The 15,853-nt window shown below is 45.9% G+C and overlaps 1 protein-coding gene across 1 annotated transcript in view; it reads right to left on the reverse strand.

Annotated features, from left to right (window-relative positions):
• LOC139228305 (uncharacterized) overlaps positions 1-14,705 on the reverse strand; it is a 163,662-nt gene extending 148,957 nt beyond the window's left edge. Inside the window, exons 1-2 of the mRNA XM_070859484.1 lie at positions 14,623-14,705; positions 13,288-13,444 (exon numbers count right to left, since the gene is read on the reverse strand). The gene's annotated coding sequence lies outside the window, so the exon portion shown is untranslated. The remainder of the gene's footprint in view (positions 1-13,287; positions 13,445-14,622) is intronic.
• Positions 14,706-15,853: the final 1,148 nt, after the last annotated feature.

The raw sequence follows: 15,853 nt of genomic DNA on the forward strand, positions 1-15,853 counted from the left end.
AATAACAATATTAACTCAGCACACACTTGTGCAAACACTTACTTCCTCTCTTTACAGTGCCTTTTCCTAATCTACTGCCCCATACATAGTGTCTCCCCAATGGCTGCAGCAGAGCTGGTGTGTTGGTGGGCCAGAGACTACAGATGGCCTTGCAGGACGCCCTCAACCAGCTCTGGGCCTGGAAGGCCCGGCCGTAAACTGAGCCACGTCAGGCTGGGCGGCGGCAGTTTGGGCTGGCTGGGTGACAGGCAGCGACAAGTGCGATGGCGGAGTGACAGTGTTGACATCAGGAATGCTGTCATCCTGAGAGAGGACAGCAGGTTCCTGCTCCACTCACCCACTGCCACTCCCCCGGGGTGGCTCCTCAGCATCCCCACCAATCTGCTGCAGGACAGGTCTCCGGTGGACTGCGGTGGACCCAGCGACGATGGCAGCAGTCAGAGCTTGTGTGGCATCCAGCTGAGACTGCACGAGAGCATTCTGAGACTTGATGCCACCAACCATTCTCTGCATTGCAGCACCGAGACGTTGCATCATTTCCGGTTGTACTGCAATGGAAGCTGCCACATCGCCTATGACACGCGTCACGAGGTCTGGATCCACACGTGACTACACTCCAAAAGTACTTCATTGGCTGTAGCGTGCTTTGAGATGTCAGGTGGGTCCGCAAGATCCTGCAAATATCCCGGGAGGACAGACGCACCAACATTAGCCTCCTCATCCAGGCCAACACCCCCAACATTGAAGCACTGACCACACTCGATCAGCTCCGCTGGGCAGGCCACATAGTTCACATTCCAGACACGAGACTCCCAAAGCAAGCGCTCTACTCGGAACTCGTCCACGGCAAACGAGGACCCAGGTGGGCAGTGGAAACGTTTCAAGGACACCCTCAAAGCCTCCCTGATAAAGTGCGACATCCCCACCGACAGCTGGGAGTCCCTGGCCAAAGACCGCCCTAAGTCGAGGAAGTGCATCCCTGGGGGGGGGGGGGGGGCGCTGAGCTCCTCGAACCTCACGCGCAGGCAGTGGAAGGAGCGTGCGGCAAACCAGACTCCCCACCCACCCTTTCCTTCAACCACTGTCTGTCCCACCTGTGACAGAGACTGTAATTCCTGTATTGGACTGTACAGTCACCTGAGAACTCACTTTTAGAGTGGACGCAAGTCTTCCTCGATCCCAAGACACTGCCTACGATGATGATGATGGTATGGTCGTTGTTATGTCTGCAATTACCATCAAATAACTCCAAGAGGCCTTGTACTGTGATTAAGAGCTGTGCGACTTCAGTCCATTTAATACGATTGTAAAGTGAAGGGCAGCATGGCTGGCCTGCATTTTATATGCCCTGCATACCTGGGCAGGTAACCCCCGGGGCCTCCAACAGCAGCACCCTCAGGTGGTACATCATACATAGTTACATAGTGAATACAAAGAGTTTGCATACATGACAGTCGTGAAACGCGCTATGGAAATGCAAGTCTTTCTTTCTTTTGGTGAACAAAATGGGAGACGACTCTGACCGTGCCAAGTAAACGCACAAATCCCGTCCTCTGTAGCAACCCAATTGGACCCACCAATGGCAGCTCACTGAGAGCAATTGGAAATGAAAAGAACAGAAAGCTAATTAACATAGATTAAAGCTATCTGAAAGCTGCTGAGTGAACCATAAGAAAGATAATTAGCATCAATAAAAAGACCTGCTGAAGTCTAAATGCCGCAGGAATGCTTCATACTGTCACTGGCAGCAAAGAGAATATTTCAACTCCTGGCACTGTCATCCTATCGTCTTGATGAGCACAAATGCACAAGGGAGAATAAAAAATTACAGGTCTAGAAATTTTATTTTGCAATCTTTGAGTCTCGGAACTATTTTATTATTCATTGTTTCAAATTGGGATTCATGAGCCTAAAAAGAAAGAAAGACTTGCATTTCTATAGCGCCTTTCATGGTCACTGGATGTTCCAAAGCACTTTACAGCCAGTGAAGTACTTTTGGATGGTAGTCACTGTTGTAATGTGGGAAACACCGCAGCCAATTTGCGTACAGCAAGCTCCCACAAGCAGCAATGTGATAATGACCAGATAATCTGTTTTTGTTATGTTGATTGAGGAATAAATATTGGCCAAGGCCAAAATAGTGCTATGGGATTAGCTGTGTCAGTTGTGGCTCAGTGGGTTGCTCTCTCACCCACTGAGTCAGAAGGTTGTGAGTTCAAGTCCCACTCTAGAAACTTGAGCACAAAAAATTTAGGCTGGCACTCCAGTGGAGTGCTGCACTGTCAGAGGTGCTGTCTTTCAGATGAGATGTTAAACTGAGGTCCCGTCTACCCTTTCAAGTGAGTGTAAAAGATCCCATGGCACTATTTTGAAGATTTTCCCGGTGGTGGCCTGGCCAATATTTTTCCCTCAACCAATATCACTAAAACAGATTATCTGGTCATTATCACATTGCTGCTTGTGGGAGCTTGGCAGTGCACAAATTGGCTGCCGCATTTCATTACATTACAACAATGACTACACTTCATTGGCTGTAAAGCACTTTGAGATGTCCGATGGTCGTGAAAGGCTATATATAAATGCAATTTTTTGACATCCACAATCAGATGTGGGGTTCGGGTTTAAAAGATGACACCTCCAAAAGAGCAGCACTCGCTCAGCACTGCAAGTATCAGCCTCAATCTTTGTGCTCAAATCCCTGGAGTGGGACTTGAACCCACAACCTTCTGACCCAGAAGCAAGGGTGCTCCCCACTGAGCCACAGCTGCTAATCCAAGTTAACGCGCCATTGGGAACATGAAACATCAGTGCATGAAGAAAGACTGAAGGTGCATTTATAAAGACTCTTGTCATCATCCTAAAGCACTCCACATCCAATTAATTGATGTCATATGGTGGACAAACATGGCCACCAATTTGCACACAACAAGACCCCACAGGTTGCAAATGAGTAACCAGTTTATCTGCTGTTGTTTGTGCCATGGGAGGGAAGAATATTGGCTTGGACAGTATTATCCAATACATTAGGCACTAGTTACAACTATTTTGTTGCATGCGGCTAATTGAGAATCCAGATGTGGTTAATTGCATTTTTGATAAGTAAATTAAAAAAAAGAGTCCCAGACATTGTAGGTCTTTTAATTGGCGCTAATTACTTTTATACTGGTGCACTCTAGCAGCTTGAGGATGTACATTCGATGTTATTTTCTCCATCACCCACTGCTCTCGATAGGCTGCCGTTAGTGGGTTCAGTTGGATCGCGACAGAAGACAGAATCTTGACGCAGCTGAAGCCATCTCTCATTTTGATCACCAAGGCAGGTTCAGGCAATATCTCACTGATTCGGCAGAGTAGCAGGGAGTTCCATCTGATCCCATGGGTTGCCCACATGGCTAGGTTAGATTTAAATGACCCCCTGGCTCTTGGGATCCTGGTGACATCATCCCATTGCTGTGCCTTTCTGCGTTTGATGACTCTGCACATTATCTCTGCTACTGTACACTCGCACTGTGCATTGAGTGGGAACCGATACTGTATTTGGAAGATAGGACTAGGTGTCTTGGGCGTGTACCAGTACTTACAGGGGGTCCTCGGGAGTGTACCAATATTTACAGGGGATCCCCGGGAGTGTCCAATATTTACAGGGGGTCCCCGGGAGTTTCCAATATTTACAGGGGGTCCCCGGGAGTTTCCAATATTTACAGGGGGTCCCTGGGAGTGTCCAATATTTACAGGGGGTCCCTGGGAGTGGATCAGTATTTACAGGGGGTCCCTGGGAGTGTGTCAGTGTTTATAGGGGGTCCCCGAGAGTATATCAATATTTACAGGGGGTCTCTTGGAGTATGTCAGTATTTACAGAGGGTCCCCAGGAGTCAGTATTTACAGGGGGTCCCTGGGAATGTGTCAGTATTTACAGGGGGTCCCTGGGAGTGTGTCAGTATTTACAGGAGGTCCCCGGGAGTGTGTCAGTATTTACAGGGGGTCATCCGGGAGTGTGTCAGTATTTACAGGGGGTTCCCGGGAGTGTATCCTTATTTACAGGGGGTCCCCGGGAGTGAGTCAGTATTTACAGGGGGTCCCCGGGAGTGAGTCAGTATTTACAGGGGGTCCCCGGGAGTGTGTCAGTATTTACAGACTGTTCCCGGGAGTGTGTCAGTATTTACAGGGGATCCCCGGGAGTGTATCAGTATTTACAGGGGGTCCCTGGGAGTGTGTCAGTATTTACAGGGGGTCCCTGGGAGTGTGGCAGTATTTACAGGGGGTCCCTGGGAGTGTGGCAGTATTTACAGGGGGTCCCCGGGTCAAGTAAGCCAATATGTCCGTCACACAGAAAGGTTTGAAGCCTACAGAACAGGCTTACTTTTGGTTGGTGCGCAATATGTAGCACAGGAAGGGAGGCCTCGAATTAATGGAAAGGGAAATAAAATGAACGCAAAATTTTATTTCAAAATGAAAGGAAAAGCCAGCTGTTCAAATCAGTTTCCCATCAAGTCAAGGGGCACTTGTATAATTTGTGTTTTTGGTGCCCTCAAAAAAAAAACAAGGGGGCGCTTGATTTGAAAGTTTTTGGAGTGTGACCCCCCCCTTTAACCAGGAGGTACTTAATTATTGTTTGCAACAAAATAGTTGTAGAGCTGTTGAGTTGGGAGTAGCTTAGCCAGTCACATGATGTTCACAAGACTCAATAAAACCCCAGCCAGTTGGGTTCGGGGGCTCCACGATGAGGCAGGTGGTTGTGAGCCTGTTGGATGAATTGGTAATGTGTAGTGTGATTGTTAAACCTTTCACTAATAAACCAACATTAATGATTTAGACGAGGGGATTAAATGTAGTATCTCCAAATTTGCGGATGACACGAAGTTGGGTGGCAGTGTGAGCTGCGAGGAGGATGCTATTAGGCTGCAGAGTGACTTGGATAGGTTAGGTAAATGGGCAAATGCACGGCAGATGAAGTATAATGTGGATAAATGTGAGGTTATCCACTTTGGTTGTAAAAACAGAGAGACAGACTATTATCTGAATGGTGACAGATTAGGAAAAGAGGAGGTGCAACGAGACCTGGGTGTCATGGTACAACTGTCATTGAAGGTTGGCATGCAGGTACAGCAGACGGTTAAGAAAGCAAATGGCATGTTGGCCTTCATAGCGAGGGGATTTGAGTACAGGGGCAGGGAGGTGTTACTACAGTTGTACAGGGCCTTGGTGAAGCCACACCTGGAGTATTGTGTACAGTTTTGTCTCCTAACTTGAGGAAGGACATTCTTGCTATTGAGGGAGTGCAGCGAAGGTTCACCAGACTGATTCCTGGGATGGCGGGACTGACATATCAAGAAAGACTGGATCAACTGGGCTTGTATTCACTGGAGTTCAGAAGGATGAGAGGGGACCTCATAGAAACGTTTAAAATTCTGACGGGTTTAGACAGGGTAGATGCAGGAAGAATGTTCCCAATGTTGGGGAAGTCCAGAACCAGGGGTCACAGTCTAAGGATAAGGGGTAAGCCATTTAGGACCGAGATGAGGAGAAACTTCTTCACCCAGAGAGTGGTGAACCTGTGGAATTCTCTACCACAGAAAGTTGTTGAGGCCAATTCACTAAATATATTCAAAAAGGAGTTAGATGTAGTCCTTACTACTAGGGGGATCAAGGGGTATGGTGAGAAAGCAGGAATGGGGTACTGAAGTTGCATGTTCAGCCATGAACTCATTGAATGGCGGTGCAGGCTCGAAGGGCCGAATGGCCTACTCCTGCACCTATTTTCTACGTTTCTATGTTTCTAACTAGTTCTTAATAGCAATGTGTTGCTATGAATTTTTAAGCAAAGAACCCATGAAGCAAATACATTACACCCCCCTCCACCTTTCCACCTCCACCTCCCATTTCAAAACGACCAGCAATCCCAGTGGCTGTAGGATGCTGCCACTAGCCGTGGCACACTCTGATGTCAGAGTGAAACTGTGATCACCCAGTCTTGTTGCCAGGCAACAGAGGATGCCAGCTGCACATGCGTTCGACGTCACCACACCTGTTTCTCCTTGCTCGGTGTCTTGTGTGATTGGAATATCAATCTGTGCAGAGGTCACGCTGGTCCCTGCAATGAGCCAGCAGAGCGGGAACCAATAGACCCTCCACACGCAGGGGCACAGCGTGCACACATAACCCACAATTGGCTCACATCCTGTTCCATGGGGCTTGCCCTGGCTCACGCAAGTCACCCGAATCAGCTGGATGCCGGTAACCTCCAATGAGAGCGAGGTTCGGGTCGCCAACCCCACAGGGGCCCCCCTGGAGTCTCCAGGAATTAAAGACAAATCTCCAGAACACCTGCTGTGAGCAAAGTGCCAGCCATGGCTCAGTGGTCAGCGCTCTCGCCTCTGATTTTGAAGGTTGTGGGTTCATAGTCTTACAACCCTCTGAGATGAGGAGGAATTTCTTCTCTGGGAGGGTTGTAAATCTGTGGAATTCGCTGCCTCAGAGAGCTGTGGAAGCTGGGACATTGAATAAATTTGAGACAGAGATAGACAGTTTCTTAACCGATAAGGGAATAAGGGGTTATGGGGAACGGGCAGGGAAGTGGACCTGAGTCCATGGTCGGATCAGCCATGATCGTATTAAATGGCGGAGCAGGCTCGAGGGGCCGTATGGCCTATTCCTGCTCCTATTTCTTATGTTCTTATAGTCCTACTCCAGAGACTTGAGCACAAAAAAAATCCAGGCTGACACTCTGAACGAGTGCTGCACTGTCGGAGGTGCCGTCTTTCGGGTGAGATGTTAAACCGAGGCCCTATCTGCTCTCTCAGGTGGACATAAAAGATCCCATGGCACTATTTTGAAGAAGAGCAGGGGATCTTGTCCTGCCCAATATTTATCCTTCAATCAACATCACTGAAAAAAACAGACTATCTGGTCATTATCACATTGCTGCTTGTGGGAGCTTGCTGTGCGCAAATTGGCTGCCGCTTTTCCGACATTGCAACAGTGACTACACTCCAAAATTTGGCTGTAAAGCACTTTGGGATGTCCCGTGGTTGTGAAAGGCGCCATATAAATGCAAATCTTTCTTTCTTTCAAACTCCAGAGAAAAACCATAATGGCAATAATAAATAGTGTTTACAATTTTAAAAATACATGTGAAGTAATGAAAATGTCTGAGATGGGAAAAAGGCTATTGTCTAACAGTGAAAAAACATCCACTCAGGTAATGAAGAGTCTGTTTGGACACAAACATAACATCTACAGCACAGAAACAGGCCATTCCGCCCAACAGATCCGTGCCGGTGTTTATGCTCCACACGAGCCTCCTCCCACCCCTCTTCATCTCACCCCATCAGCATTTGCTGCCATTTCGTTCTCCCTCATGTACTTCCCCTTAAATGCATCGACACTATTTGCTCAGCCACTCCCTGTGGCAGTGAGTTCCACATTCTCACCACTCTCAGGGTGAGGAACTTTCTCCTGATTTCCCTATTGGAATGGTCAGTGACCGTCTGCTTGCCGATTGGCCGTGGAAAGGTGGTGCACTGCGAGCACGGAGACATTGGACCAGCGAGGGTCGAGTAATAATCAGGTGGACAAACCCTGGCCCGGTTTATCATCTCCTTAAACCACGGGTGGCTAGGCCAATTTCTGAGCCTTCACTGTTGCCCGAGCTAAGACCATTTAATGTTGCACAGAGCAGGGAGACCTTTGCGATCCCCGAGGCTGACTACCACAAAAAGAAGGTGCAAGGATCAGGAGCTGCTTTCTTTGCAAGGATGGGTCGATGAATTAATAGCGCAGATAGAAATGAATAGGTTTGATCTCATAGCCATGTCGGAGACGCGGTTGCAAAGTAACCAAGGTTGGGAACTAAATATTCCAGGATACTTAACTTTTAGGAGAGATAGGCAAAATGGAAAAGGAGAAGGGGTAGCCCAGATAATAAAGGATGGGATAGAGACAGTGGAGAGAAAGGATCTTAGCTCGGAAAATCAAGACGTAGAATCAGTTTGGGTGGAGCTAAGAAACAGCAAGGGGCAGAAATAATTGGTGGGAGTTGTTTATAGGTCCCCCAACAGCAGTTGTAATACAGGGCAGAGTATCAATCAGGAAATTAGAAATGCATGTAATAAGGGTAATACAGTAATTATGGGGGACTTTAATCTACATATAGACTGGGCAAACCAAATTTGACGTAATAGTGTAGAGGATGAATTCATGGAATGTATACAATATGGTTTTCTAGATCAGTATGTTGAGGAACCAACTAGGAAACAGATTATTTTAGATCTAGTATTGTGCAATGAGAAAAGGTTAATTAACAATCTTGTAGTAAAGGCGCCTTTAGGGAAGAGTGACCATAATATGATAGAATTTTATACTGAGTTTGAAAGTGATTTTGTTAAATCTGAAACTAGTATCTTAAATCTAAACAAAGCAAACTATGTAGGTATGAGGTGCGAGGTAGATTGTGAAACTACATTAAAAGGTATGATGATAGACAAGCAATGGATAGCATTTAAAGAATTAATACACAATTTGCAACAAATATACATTCCTTTAAAGCACAAAAACACCACAGGAAAAGTGGTCAAACTGCAGCCAATAAGAGAAATTAAAAATAGTATTAGATCAAAGGAAGAGGCTTATAATGTTGCCAAAAAGAATAGTAAGCCTGGGGATTGGGAGGATTTTAGAATTCAGCAAAGGAGGACTAAGAAATTGATAAAGAAAGGGAAAATAAAATATGAGAGTAAACTAGGGAGAGACATAAAAACAGGATGTAAAAGCTTCTATTGGTATATAAATAGGAAAAGATTAGCGAAAGTAAATGTGGGTCCTTTGCAGGCTGAGACAGGAGAAATTATAATGGGGAATAAGGAAATGGCAGAGAAATTAAACAAATACTTTGTGTCTGTCTCCATGGAAGAAGTCGCAAAAAAGTTGACAGAAATAGTGGCGAGCCAAGGGTCTAGCGAGAATGAGGAACTGAAAGAAATTAGTATTAGTAAAAAAATAGTACTGGAGAAATTAATGGGACTGAAAGCCAATAAATCCCCTGGACCTGATGGCCTACATCCTAGGGTTTTGAAAGAGGTGGCTATAGAGTTAGGGGATGCATTGGTTATCATCGTCCAAAATTCAATAGATTCTGGAACGGTTCCTGCAGATTGGAAAGTAGCTAATGTAACCCCGTTATTTAAATAAGGAGGGAGAGGGAAAACGGGGAACTACAGTCCAGTTAGCCTGACATCAGTAGTAGGGAAAATACTAGAATCTATTATTAAGGGTGTAGTAATAGGGCACTTAGAAAATAATAATTAGATTGGGCTGAGTCATGAAAAACAAATCACGTTTGACAAATCTGTTAGAGTTTTTTGAAGTTGTAACTAGCAGAATAGATAATGGGGAACCAGTAGATGTGGTGTATTTGGATTTTCAGAAGGCATTTCATAAGGTGTCACACAAGAGGTTATTACACAAAATTAGAGCTCATGGGATTGGGGGTAATATACTAGCTTGGATTGAGGATTGGTTAATAGACAGAAAACAGAGAGTAAGAATAAATGGGTCATTTTGGGGTTGGCAGGCTGCAACGAGTGGGGTGCCGCAAGGATCGGTGCTGGGGCCCCAGCTATTCACAAGATATATCAATGATTTGGATGAGGGGACCAAATGTAATATATCCAAGTTTGCTGATGATACAAAGATAGGTGGGCATGTAAGTTGAGAGGAGGATGCAAAGAGGTTTTAAAGGGATATAAACAGGCTAAGTAAGTGGGCAAGAACATAGCAAATGGAATATAATGTGAAGAAAAGTGAAGTTATCCACTTTGGTAGGAAAAATAGAAAAGCAGAGTATATTTTAAATGGTGAGAGATTGGGAAATGTTGGTGTTCAGAGGGACCTGGGTGTCCTTGTACACAAATCACTGAAAGTTAACATGCAGGTACAGCAAGCAATTAAGAAAGCAAATGGTATGTTGGCCTTTATTTCAAGAAGATTTGAGTATAACAGTAAGGATGTCACGTCAATTATGAAGGGCCCTGGTGAGACCACACCTAGAGTATTGTGTACAGTTTAGTCTCCTTACCCAACTAAGGAAAGTTAGACTTGCCATGGAGGGAGTGCAACAAAGGTTCACCAGACTGATTCCTGGGATGGGGGGATTGTCCTATGAGGAGTGATTGAGTAGACCAGGCCTATATTCTCTAGAAATTAGAAGAATGAGAGGTGACCTCATTGAAACATGTAAACTTCTTACAGGGCTTGACAGGGTAGATGCAGGGATGATGTTTCCCCTGGCTGGGGAATCTAGAACCAGGGGTCACAGTCTTAGAATAAGGGGTCGGCCATTTAGGACTGAGATGAGGAAAAATTTCTTCATTCAGAGGGTGGTGAGTCTTTGGAATTCTCTACCCCAGAGGGCTGTGGAGGCTCAGTGGTTGAGCATATTCAAGATAGAGATCGATAGATTTTTGGATATTAAGGGAATCAAGGGATATGGGGATAGTGCAGGAAAGTGGAGTTGAGGTAGAAGATCAGCCATGATCTCATTGAATGGCGGAGCAGGCTCAAGGGGCCGAATGGTCTACTCCTGCTCCTATTTCTTATGTTCTTATGAAATGCGAGACACCCCAACGGCTGCTCTTGAGTGCCTCACACTGGTGGTCAGAGGAATGACTACAGCAGAGGACTGTGAGTGGGTCAACTGGCTTCCCTCTCAATGGCGGATGGCGGGGAGGGAGGGAGGAAAATGGAGAGGAAAAAAAAATGTGATAAATGGAAAAGATGTGTTATATAAAATCGACAGATGTCACAGAGGGGGATGAAGAATTAAACACTCTACCACTGCCTTGGGATTTCAGCTAACATTTGTAAACTGGTTGAGCTGAGCTGTCTTCACAAAACATCGCCCACCTCCTGTGATTGATTTACCGTGTTGTAATTATCTCCCTGTTAGAAAGTTTGATGACAAGATTACAAATCGAAGAGGGAATTCAAAACTTTGCCATTGTGCCTTAACCAGACAGCTTCACTCATTGAAGTAAAGAGCATACTTCACAGGAATAGTCTACGTATTCCCTGTGCAGATATCTGTCTCTCTGTGCATGATCTAGCTCACCATCTATCTCCAACACAGTACCACCATATTTGGACATCTTCCTGTTGTTTCCATAGCAATGTATTGCTATGGTTTGCAAAGAGGCAATTGGATGCACTGCCTTATGTCATCGTTTATCGAGATTGCAATGGCATCATTTTTTAAATCACAGTTTTGTATATTATAAAATCCTAAGTATTCCACACTGCATTCGGAGGGAATGCAGTCTTGCCTGCAGACTATATATACCTAAAAAAACCCCCAGAATATCTGACCAGTGTCTCATTGATGTTTGTGAGGACAGACGCACCAACGTCAGTGTCCTCGATCAGGCCAACATCCCCAGCATCGAAGCACTGACCACACTCGACCAGCTCCGTTGGGCGGGCCACATCGTCCTCATGCCTGACACAAGACTCCCAAAGAAAGTGCTCTACTCGGAACTTTTATACAGCAAGCGAGCCCCAGGTGGGCAGAGGAAACGTTTCAAGGACCCCCTCAAAACCTCCTTGATAAAGTGCAACATCCCCACCGACACCTGGGAGTCCCTGGCCAAAGACCGGCCTAAGTGGAGGAAGTGCATCCGGGAGGGCGCTGAGCACCTCGAGTCTCGTCGCCGAGAGCATGCAGAAACCAAGCGCAGGCAGCGGAAGGAGCGTGCGGCAAACCAGACTCCCCACGCAGCCTTTCGTTCAACCACAGTCTGTCCCCCCTGTGACAGAGACTGTAATTCCCGTATTGGACTGTCCAGTCATCTGAGAACTCACTTTTAGAGTGGAAGCAAGTCTTCCTCGATTTCGAGGGACTGCCTGTGATGATGATGCTGTTGGTGAGAGCTTGCTGTGCTCAAATTGGCTGCCGCGGTTCCGACTTTTCAATCGTGACCACACTTCAAAAAGTACTTCGTTGGCTGTAAAGCGCTTTGTGACGCCCTGAGCTCATGAAAGGCGCTATAAAAATCCAAGGTCTCTGGAGACTCCAGGGCAACTCTAGAGGGTTGGAAACAGGCCCTGCGAGGCTGAATTGTAGATGCCAGCCTCAACTTTGGTAACATGACGCCCCTCTGGGTCAAACAACTGGCCGACACTGAATGACTGCGAGAAGAATGGTTACTTGGGTGTGACACCGCAGGGCAACCTGTGGATGGCAAGGAATCCTATGCCATCAGGACAGATGGAAAGCAAAATGAGAGAAAACTGAGAAATACAATTTTGTGCATATACAATTGATTCAGTGTTGAGTGTGCGAGGGTTGAGTTCCTATTGACACGCCACTGCTTTAAACTGCACCCCATGCGAATTACACCGAAAAAAGATTATGTACAACTGAACCAGCAGTTTGAAAATGTCACTGTAATGTGATAGGGGAGACAAATCTCAACTTCACCAGTCTATCCACGTAACTGAAGTCCCTTATCCCTGATACCATTCTCATAAATCTTTTCTGCACCCTATCTTTAAGGCCTTGACATCCTTTCGAAAATGTGCTGCCCAGCTGGGGCCAAATCAGTGTTGTGTAAAGGTTTCCTTGCTTTTCTTTGCTTTTATACTGTATTCCTGTATTCATAAAGCCAAAGAACCTGTATGTATTTTTAGTAGCCTTCTCAACTTATACTGCCACCTTCAAAAATTTGTGTACATCCACCCCCAGGTCGCTCTGTTCCTGCGCCCCCTTTAAAATTGTTGCATTTAGTTCATATTGCCTCTCCTCATTCTTCCTATCAATGAAAGAAAAACTTGCATTTCTATAGCGCCTTTCACGACCTCTGGACATTCCAAAGGGCGTTAAAGCTCTACTGAAGTGCAGTCACTGTTGTAATGTAGCAAACATGGCAGCCAATTTGTGCACAGCAAGCTCCCACAAACAGCAGTGTGATAATGACCAGATAATCTGTTTTAGGTGTTGGACGAGGGTTAAATATTGGCCAGGACATCTCCTCTGCTCTTCTTCACAATAATGCCTTGGGATCTTTTACGTCCAGCTCAGAGGGCAGACAGTTTAACATCTCATCCGAAAGATGGCACCTCCGACCGTGCAGCACTCCCTCAGCACTGCACTGGGAGTGTCAGCCCAGATTTATGTGCTCAAGTCTCCGGACTGGGACTTGAACCCACAACCTTCTGACTCAGAGGCAAGAGTGCTACACTGAGCCATAGAACAGTCTCACGTGTTTTTCATATCCTCCAAACTGTGGAACTTCTTACCTCCTCGGTCTTCCCTTCCTATAATCTTCAGGCTTTCAACTTTAAGCTTGGCATTAACTCAGCGATACTTCGAGATTTATTTCATCTTAGCCACTGCTCTTTTCAAGCTGAACGGTCTCCTGCACATATACTCTCAATAATTACAGAACGAAATGGCCTATTGACCAGGAAATAGAAAGTAGAGGGAAAAAAACATCAGTAGATAATCAGTATAATGCGCAGAATAATTGAGGGACATGTGTGCACACAATCTTTTCTGTTTTACTAATCTTGCTTTAACTCTTGGTTTGCCCAACCCTCCAGGATTGCCCTGCAGTCTTCAGCAATTGAAGATTAATCTTCAGGACTCAGCCGCCAGCAACATTTGATGGAAAATTATAGGGGGCAATAAAAAAATTATGTTTATTTTTTCATTTTCATTGAACACTTACATTTTTTAGTTGTGAAAATATTGGAGATGGTGAGGGGGAAAGACTGCTTCACTAACAGTGAAGATTAATCCAATTGGGTAACAAAGGGTGTGCTCTCTTTCTAATTGGCCGGAGGATGGCAGTGCGCCTGGAGGATGGGCCAATGGGGAGGAAGTGGGCGGGGTCCGGGATGGTTGGAGGTGGGAGGTCATGTGATGAAACCTCCAGGAATTATAATAATAATACTTTTATTTATATAGCGCTTTTAACATAGTAAAACTTCCCACGGCAGTGTTATAAGACAAAACAGATAAATTTAACACCGAGCTACAAAAGAAGAAATTAAGGCAAATGACCAAAAGCTTGGTTAAAGAGGTAGGTTTTAAGCAGCGTCTTGAAGAAGGAAAGGGAGGTAGAGAAGCGAAGAGGTTTAGAGAGGAAGTTCCAGAGCTTAGGGCCCAAGGCACGGCTTAGCTGAAGGCACGGCCACCGATGGTGGAGCAGTTATAATGAGGGATGTTCAAGAGGCCAGAATTTGAGGAGCACAGACATCTTGTGGGGTTGTGATGCTGAAAAATATTACAGAGATAGGGAGGGGCCAGGCCATGCAATTATTTGTAAACAAGGATGAGAATTTTGAAATCGAGGCGCTGTTTAACCGGGAGCCAATGTAGGTCAGCGAGCACAGGGGTGATGGGTGAGCGGGACTCGGAGCGAGTTAGGACACGGGGCAGCGAGCACAGGGGTGATGGGTGAGCGGGACTCGGTGTGAGTTAGGGCACGGGGCAACGAGCACAGGGGTGATTGGTGAGCGGGATTTGGTGCGAGTTAAGGTACGGGGCAGTGAGCACAGGGGGTGATGGGTGAGCGGGACTTGGTGCGAGTTAGGAATAAAATCAAACAGAGTTGGCAACCCATACTGTACCTCAAACAAGAAAGTGCTGGTCATTGCTCACACACAAAAGAAAGAGAGAAGGTGACACTCTGTATCGTGCTCAGTCTCCTCCCTCTGCGATCCTGTTAAAGTTTAACTGTAGATAGCCGAGCAGATCAAAGAACGCCAACTAAAAACCATTCAGGCCTGTCGGGCCTCCCAACAAAACCCTCCAAACCTCTGAGAACAGACACCCCACACACAGTCAGCAATCTCTACAGGAGCGATGATTAGATCACTGCCGAGCACTCCTCTTAATGCCTGACTCACAATTGAACAGGTTGTGTCAGAGGAATGAGAGCGATATAAAGTTAACTATTTACGTCTTGCCCAACATTCGAGCCTCCCTTCATTTTTTTGTTGTTGCATTTTTACCCTGTTATGTATGCATGTTAATGTATGTACTGTAACACTAGACCACTGCATGTACCTTCATCCTGTATACACCATACCTGTACACCAGAGGGTGCTGCTGCTGGAGACCTAAGGGTCACCTCTACACTGCAGGTAACCCAGTATAAAAGGGAACTCACCTCTTGGTGTCCTCACTCTAGCTGCAATAAAGGACTAAGGTCACTACAGTTCGAGTGCTATACCCTTACCTCGTGGAGTCGTTATTAGAGTGCTTGCATATACAACATACCTCATCCACTTTTCTCCCCTTCTCCCTAGTGGCAGCCATGGCTCAGTCTCTGAGTCAGAAGGTTGTGGGTTCAAATCCCACTCCAGGGACTTGAACACAAAAAAATTCTAGGCTGGCACTCTTAGTGCAGTGCTGAGGGAGTGTTGCACTGTCAGAGGTGCTGTCTTTCAGATGAGAAAAACCGAGGCCCCATGTGCTCTCTCAAGTGGATGTAAAAGATCCCGTGGCACTATTTCAAAGAAGAACAGGGAAGTTATTCCCAGTATCCTGGCAAATATTTATCCCTCAATCAACATAACAAAAAAACAGATTATCTGGTCATTATCACATTGCTGTTTGTGGGAGCTTGCTGTGCACAATTTGGTGCGTTTCCCACATTACAACAGTGACTACACTTCGAAAGTACTTCATCGATTGTAAAGCGCTCTGAGATGTCCGGTGGTTGTTAAAGGCGCTATATAAATGTAAGTCTTTCTTTTGAAGGGACTGACACTTGCTGGGGTACAGTTCCCCAAGAGCTATTGGATCTTGGCCACCTCAGCCCAGTGATTATACTTTGTGCACGAACCCCGAGAGTGC

The sequence above is a fragment of the Pristiophorus japonicus genome, chromosome 17, assembly GCF_044704955.1.
Source record: "Pristiophorus japonicus isolate sPriJap1 chromosome 17, sPriJap1.hap1, whole genome shotgun sequence".
In the NCBI taxonomy this organism is placed as follows: Eukaryota; Metazoa; Chordata; class Chondrichthyes; family Pristiophoridae; genus Pristiophorus; species Pristiophorus japonicus.